This window comes from Apodemus sylvaticus, chromosome 6 (genome assembly GCF_947179515.1).
Source record: "Apodemus sylvaticus chromosome 6, mApoSyl1.1, whole genome shotgun sequence".
NCBI lineage: Eukaryota > Metazoa > Chordata > Mammalia > Rodentia > Muridae > Apodemus > Apodemus sylvaticus.
Genome location: NC_067477.1, coordinates 102406356 through 102412667, shown reverse-complemented (window position 1 = coordinate 102412667; position 6312 = coordinate 102406356).

Sequence of the window (6312 nt, the reverse complement as noted above, 5' to 3'; positions counted from 1 at the left end):
TAGCTCTTAGCAAACTGGACAGCTTTGGACAGCAGAATTTTATCTACTCAAATTTTCCAGTCAAGGTGGTGACAGACTAAGATCATCCCACTGATTCTCAGGGAATATCCTTCCTGGCATCTTCTAGCTTCCTTCTCATAGCTTTAGGTGTTCCCTGGGTTGCATCTGTACCACCCTACTCTTTTTCTACCCTGAGGTTCTCTGTATACATCTTCTAAGACTACTAGTCTCATTGGTTAGGAGGGGTCATAATTAAGCACAACTTTGTAACTTGTTTCTGTATATGGAGTCTCTCCTCCCCAATAAGGCCACATTTGAAGGTATCATTTGGGAGACACAGATCAAAGCATAGTTCTAAGTGTTGGGGTATACTGTGTGAAATTGTGTTTCTGTTCTTCCTCACCTCTCTGATTGGTTTTGATTTTTAAAAAAATCTGATGGTCAATTAGCTGGGCAGGAAGTGAAAGGTGGTACTTCCTGGAAGGGAGAGGGGAACTCTGGGAAGAAGAAGGAAAGCCTTTTGCCAGAAGACATGGAAGAGATGGACATAATCGCAGGATTGGAAGGTATAGCTAGCCACGTAACTGGTAGGGGCCAGGTGGTTGGCTTCACTTAGATGAGCTACTTGAGAGCCTGACCAGCTAAGGCCTAAGGCTTTGACATAATAAAAAGTCTCTGTGTGGTTATTTGGGGGGGGGAAGCTGGTTAAGGAATAATTGCCATCATATTAATTTTCAGCATTAATTAATATATACAGAATTTTAATAATCATTTAAACCACAACTAGGAAACACTATGACTTTTAAGTAAAGGAGAGTTATGGGTTTTTCTCTTTCTACCTGTCACAGGCATGTAGGACCAGCAGATATAAAATAGATAAAGAAGAGACTGGGATGATTCTTAAAGGTTCTATCAAGCCCCATCTGTCTCTGTGGTCTATTTGGAGTAAGGTGAGATGAACAGCCTTGGTGACTTAGCCTTGTGGGTCTTTTTTTGTTTGCTGGTTTGTTTGTTTTGAAAGATCTTTCTTGGTCTCTCAAGTTCACTCCAATACTTGCTTTCTTAGATCTAGAGCTATGAGGGCAGGAGGCTCTTCATGCAATATGCTTAAGTGGTATGATCCTGTACCTTAGGTTGAGAAGTCAAGCCAGTCCCTCAGGGCTGTTGTACCTTCACCTCCAGACAACCTCCATTTTACCCTCTCCCTTGAATCCAGCTTAGAATGTTAACTTCAGTACCCAAAAGCAATAGCATGGCTGAGGGAATCTGTCGAGACAGAGACATTTGCCAGACAGAGTTCACACAGACTAGTAACTTATACAAGGTTAGTTAACTCATCTTAGTTACCTATTTCATGAAACCAAACAGACTCAATGATGAAGTATCTTACAGGGTACACATATTGTCCTTGCTTTGCAAACCACACTGTTTCTCATAGGTCTACAGAAATCTTTATCCCCACAGTGATCTAATTTGGAGATGAGACCTTGAACACTGAGGGTGGAGCCTTCCTGAGTAGGGAAAGTGTCCTTTTTCTGTCCTTTTCATTTGAGTAAGTTGCAAGAAGTGAAGTGTCTGAGAGTCAGAAAGAAGTAGTCATCAGCAACTAAATCTGTACCCTGACTCTGGACTTCCCAGGCTTGAGACTTTGAGAAGGATGTTGTTGTATTTTTCAGAGTATGCTTATCATTAGTTTTTTTCCTTTTTTTTTTTCCTTTTTTTTTTTTTTTTGGTTATTCTTATTCTGTGGGATTTTAGCAGGGTACATATCTCCCTGACCTGGAGGGAATTTTTTTATGATGATTTGCCCATGACAGAAAAGAGGAGAAACCTATTGTGCAATGGGAATGTTCCTTTCGATTTTGGGGGATTCCAAAGAGATTCAAAACCCTAAGCCTTCCCGAAGATTTAAGAACTGGAAGCCACCCTGTGGCTTTTCAGTGGTTGTTGTGTTACCAGGTTTTTTTTTTGTTTGTTTTTGTTTTATGAAGAAGTTAGATAGTGAGTCTTTGCCAAGACCTGTTAAGGGCTGTTGGGTTTGAGACAGAGGCTAGAGGAACCTTCAGCCAACAGAACCAAAGAGCAGCACTAGGCAGAAGACTTCAGTTGTTGCTTTAGCTTGACTAAATTCACAGGATGGCACTGACTGAAAGCATGGCAGAAAAAGGATAGATTGTTCCTAGAGTTGGGAAGACAGGGCCTCACCTTCCCATGATACCGGTTGTAGGGTGTCACTGCTGTTGTCCCACTTTAGGTGTCAGTTACTGGACTGTATAGCAGCCACTATCTATAGGGATCTGAGGGGGCTCTGGCTCAGTGGGAACAGTCAAGCTAAGGGGAAAGGGAAGTAGGAAGGAGGCAGTTGCTGCTCTTTTCTGCAGTGGGCTGGCTGACTTGAAGGAAGCAGGGAGGGCTGCCTCTGCTGGAACTGGGAAGGAAGTTCGACCATCACTACTGCTCCAGAGTCAGAGTCAGCCGAGATGCTGCACAGAGCATTCAGGGGCTCAGCTAGCAGGCAAGGTGTGGTGGCTAGGCCGGGGTCACTGGGCTGGAGGTGACCAAGGTGGGTCCATGCAGCTTCTAGTGGAGAAAGCTGAGAGACAACTCTGTCCTCCCCAGGAAGTGTTACAGCTCTTACATGACAGAAGTGCTCAGCCGATCCTTGATGGAGGATTTCTACCACCTTATTCCTACTGGATAGGGTCTTATATACATTTTGGGGTGAGCTGGGGTCTGACAGCAGATGTTTTCTTGGTCTGAGACGTTAGGGATGTCTCATCTGCATGTGGAGGGGCTTGGGGTATTGCCCGTAAGTGACAGATTATCATGATCCTCTCCATGGGGTGCTGTGATCACATAACAAGGGCCTGGTCGTGGCAGATGAAGCACCTACCATCCTCATGTATGATGTTCTGAGGCTTCGGAACCCACTCAATCTCACCAAGTTTCCTGGCACGGTCCATTGCCCCACACATGAGCCCGATTTTTACCTTCACCAGTAGTCTGGGTGCAGAGACATTTCTCTTTGGGGCAACAATAAGATTTATGTGTTCAAAGACTCCTGCCCAAATCTGGTTAGATTATAATCAAGCTCAGGGAAAGGTAGAAACTTCACTTCCCCCCTCTTGTACTCCCCAGTCTTCAGAAAGCATGCTCATAGTGCATATGAGGGGGGGAAGAGGCTCCCCTGTCTTGGTATGTAAATGTTTGTACCAAAGGGTCAGTATGGAATCATTTTAGGAGTTGGGATCCCTGAAATCAAATATGCAACTTTGTCTTTTGATTTTCTACATGGTTCTCTTCCATTCATTTAATCCCATTCATTAAATTCCTCACCACATTCATTTCGGCCACTTGCCTTTTAATATACCTTTGAAGACTTTATATTTATGGAGAAGGTGCTGCCTTTGATTTTGATCTCTCCATCCCTCGGTGGACATTGCTCAGGGTTCAGTTCCCCACAGCAACATCACATGCAGCTGGGCATTTAATCATGCAGATTAAAATTAAAAACACCTGACAAGGGCTTTGTATGGGCTCAGTGTGTGCTTTGGCCTATAAAGCTGACTGTCTTGACCCTTCTTTACTGCTGAGACATGAGCAATGACCAGACTTGCATGCAGGAAAACATTTCAGAAAGCCACAGATGATGAGTAAGGATACCTTAAGGCATTTGTGAGTAACTACTGTTCATAATTATTACAGCTCAACACTTGACATCCACTGATGGTGGGTCACAAAGCTTACCTCACACAAGGATGGGCTGGCAGAGACGCCCACTAGTAGAAAGGACCTTGTACGGGAGAGAATTGTGTTGGTGACACAAAGAGCTGGTATTGTGGAGGGCTCTCTGCTTACAAGTACCTACATATCTGGAGCTCCAGCCCACCCTGTATCTTCTGATCACTGAGCAACACTGGTCTTTCCTAGGTCTGACCCTCTCTGCACCTTGACTACTTTAAAGAAAAAAATTGTTAAGGAATTGGGCTTGTTTAGTGGTTTTTTAAACACATCTCAGTCTGTTCAGCTTGTATAGAAAAGTACTTTACACTGTAATATATAAATAAGAATAATTTCTAATAGTTCACAAGGCTGGAAAGACCACATTCAAGGTATAAACAGAATCAGAGTTTTGGGAATGTGTTTACTACTTCAAAAATGGATCTACTTTCAGATTCTTACATGGGGCTCCCTTAAACATCTTTCATAAAAGAACTAATTTATTTGTGAGGGTAAAACTCATGTCTTAATCTCTTCCCTAAAGACCACACCTCTTAAAATGACTCGTCAAAGAGCACAACATTGAAAAAAGTAAAACATTCAATTTTCAGCTCCCCGAGTCTATATTAAAACTCGACACAGAAAGTTGGCCCAAGACGTCTTTTTTGATTGCCACAGGCAGACATGATCATTCTGCATTCTCCTCAGAGATATTCAGTTCTAGCATGTCTCCCAAGTCAAAAGTGCTGTGTTTCCTTTTGCTAATAACAGCAAGGGCCCCCATTCCATCCTGACACAGCACTAAGTCCTAGAAGCACCTCAACTCAGTCATCTCTCAAGACACCTTAGTCCTTATAAAATTAAAGTGACTTTCCAAGTCATAGCTAATCTAAAAGCAGGGATCCAGAGCATGAGCCTGCCATCATCCGTACCGCCATCCTTACTCCTTTGTATCCCATGTGTTTTTATCTGTCCCAATGGGGCGAATCATACATCCATAGGTGCTATATCCAAAGGTGTTAGAATAAAAGCTTTCCACTGGCCAAACCTTCAGATATGGTGTGTATGGAGCAGGGAGGGCATCTTGCTGAGCCTAAGTTTCCACAGAGGTAGAAGCTCATTTTATAGAGGCCCAGAGTGTGTGCCAGAGACACACTCAGCATCCCCAGAAGCCACATATGCAACAATTTGATTCAATACAATTCAAACCGGCACTCACTGGGCAAAGGGCCCATTTCTGCGTCATCACAGGCAGTGAGAGAACAGTAAAACTGGATCAGCCTACGTGTAGTCCTGCAAGTGCCTCTAGGCTTTCTTCTAATGATGTGAATCTTAGAGCCCTGAGACGGGGAGAAAGCTGAGTAGCTTAAGTCACATGGCATAAATTACATATCCACAAGAAATTATTTAGTGACTATAACCTTCCAGTGTTGACCAGGTGCTGAGGACATAGGCGTGATGCCCTCCAATTGTGAGCAATCTGAAGTTAGAAAAACTGGTCCTCTGGGCTTGAAAGTCTCTGCTTCAGCCATGTCCTCCCGTATATTATAAATGTATCTTTGGGAGATACTGAAGTGCTCTACAACCAGAAGACATTGTGGCAACTCAAATAAGGGTCTAAATACTCAACACAGGGTTCTATCTGCGTATTTCTGCTACTACTTCTCTTATTTTCTCACCTAATTTTTTCTTCTGAGATTACCTTCCCTCCTCCTCTCCCAGACTACCTTTTGAAAGACCTGAACAGATAGGATTCCAGCACAGAAAGTTTATATCTATGAATACCATATGCACCCCCTTCACTGCCTCCCCCAAGTCCCTCTTGCCAACTACATCTTTTCTCTTGTTCCATATGTTGGCTCTTTATGATGTAAAGAAAAGACAGACATGTTTATGGGGTGTCTTCGGTTAGGAGTGAACTCCTCTGGGCTGTCATCCTGCTCTAATCAGGGCAGTCAATAAATGATGACCTCAAACCTTATCTAGTCTTGGAAATTCATGCATCTCAGAGAGAAGGGTATGGTCTGATATCAGTTGCTGGGAATTGGGTCCTCTGGACATTTGAAATTGAGCTGTACAAGGTGTGGCTTTCCCCAGACAATCACATAGGAGAAAGTACTAAGTTGTAGAGTAACCCAGATAATTCTGGTATGACTGTTGCACTCTCCGATGGAGTAGATGTGTCTTCCTCATCCTTAGGAGCTTCTGTCTTTGTCTCTTTCCTACAAGACTCATGTCAAGTTGGAGAGTTTGGAATAAGCTTACATCACAGTCAAAAAGCACAAGATTAAATAGATGTATGGACCAGCAGTCGTACCTCTAACACCTATGGGCTATTTCATCTTCAACAAGACACTTACTTGCCTGTCTCAGGAAACAAACTACTATAAGTAGAATATGATTTATCCTTCCTAAGAGTGATATGGTGGATAATTGTGAGTTGTCACATCTAGATTGGTAAGTATGTGTCCCAGTTCAGAGAGGTAGCTAGCTGTGATGAATGCTGGTTTGACTGGAAAGACTGCGTATTATGAATTTCTTACTTGTCAGATGATAGTCACAAACACACTGGCAGAAAAATCATTTTCTAGA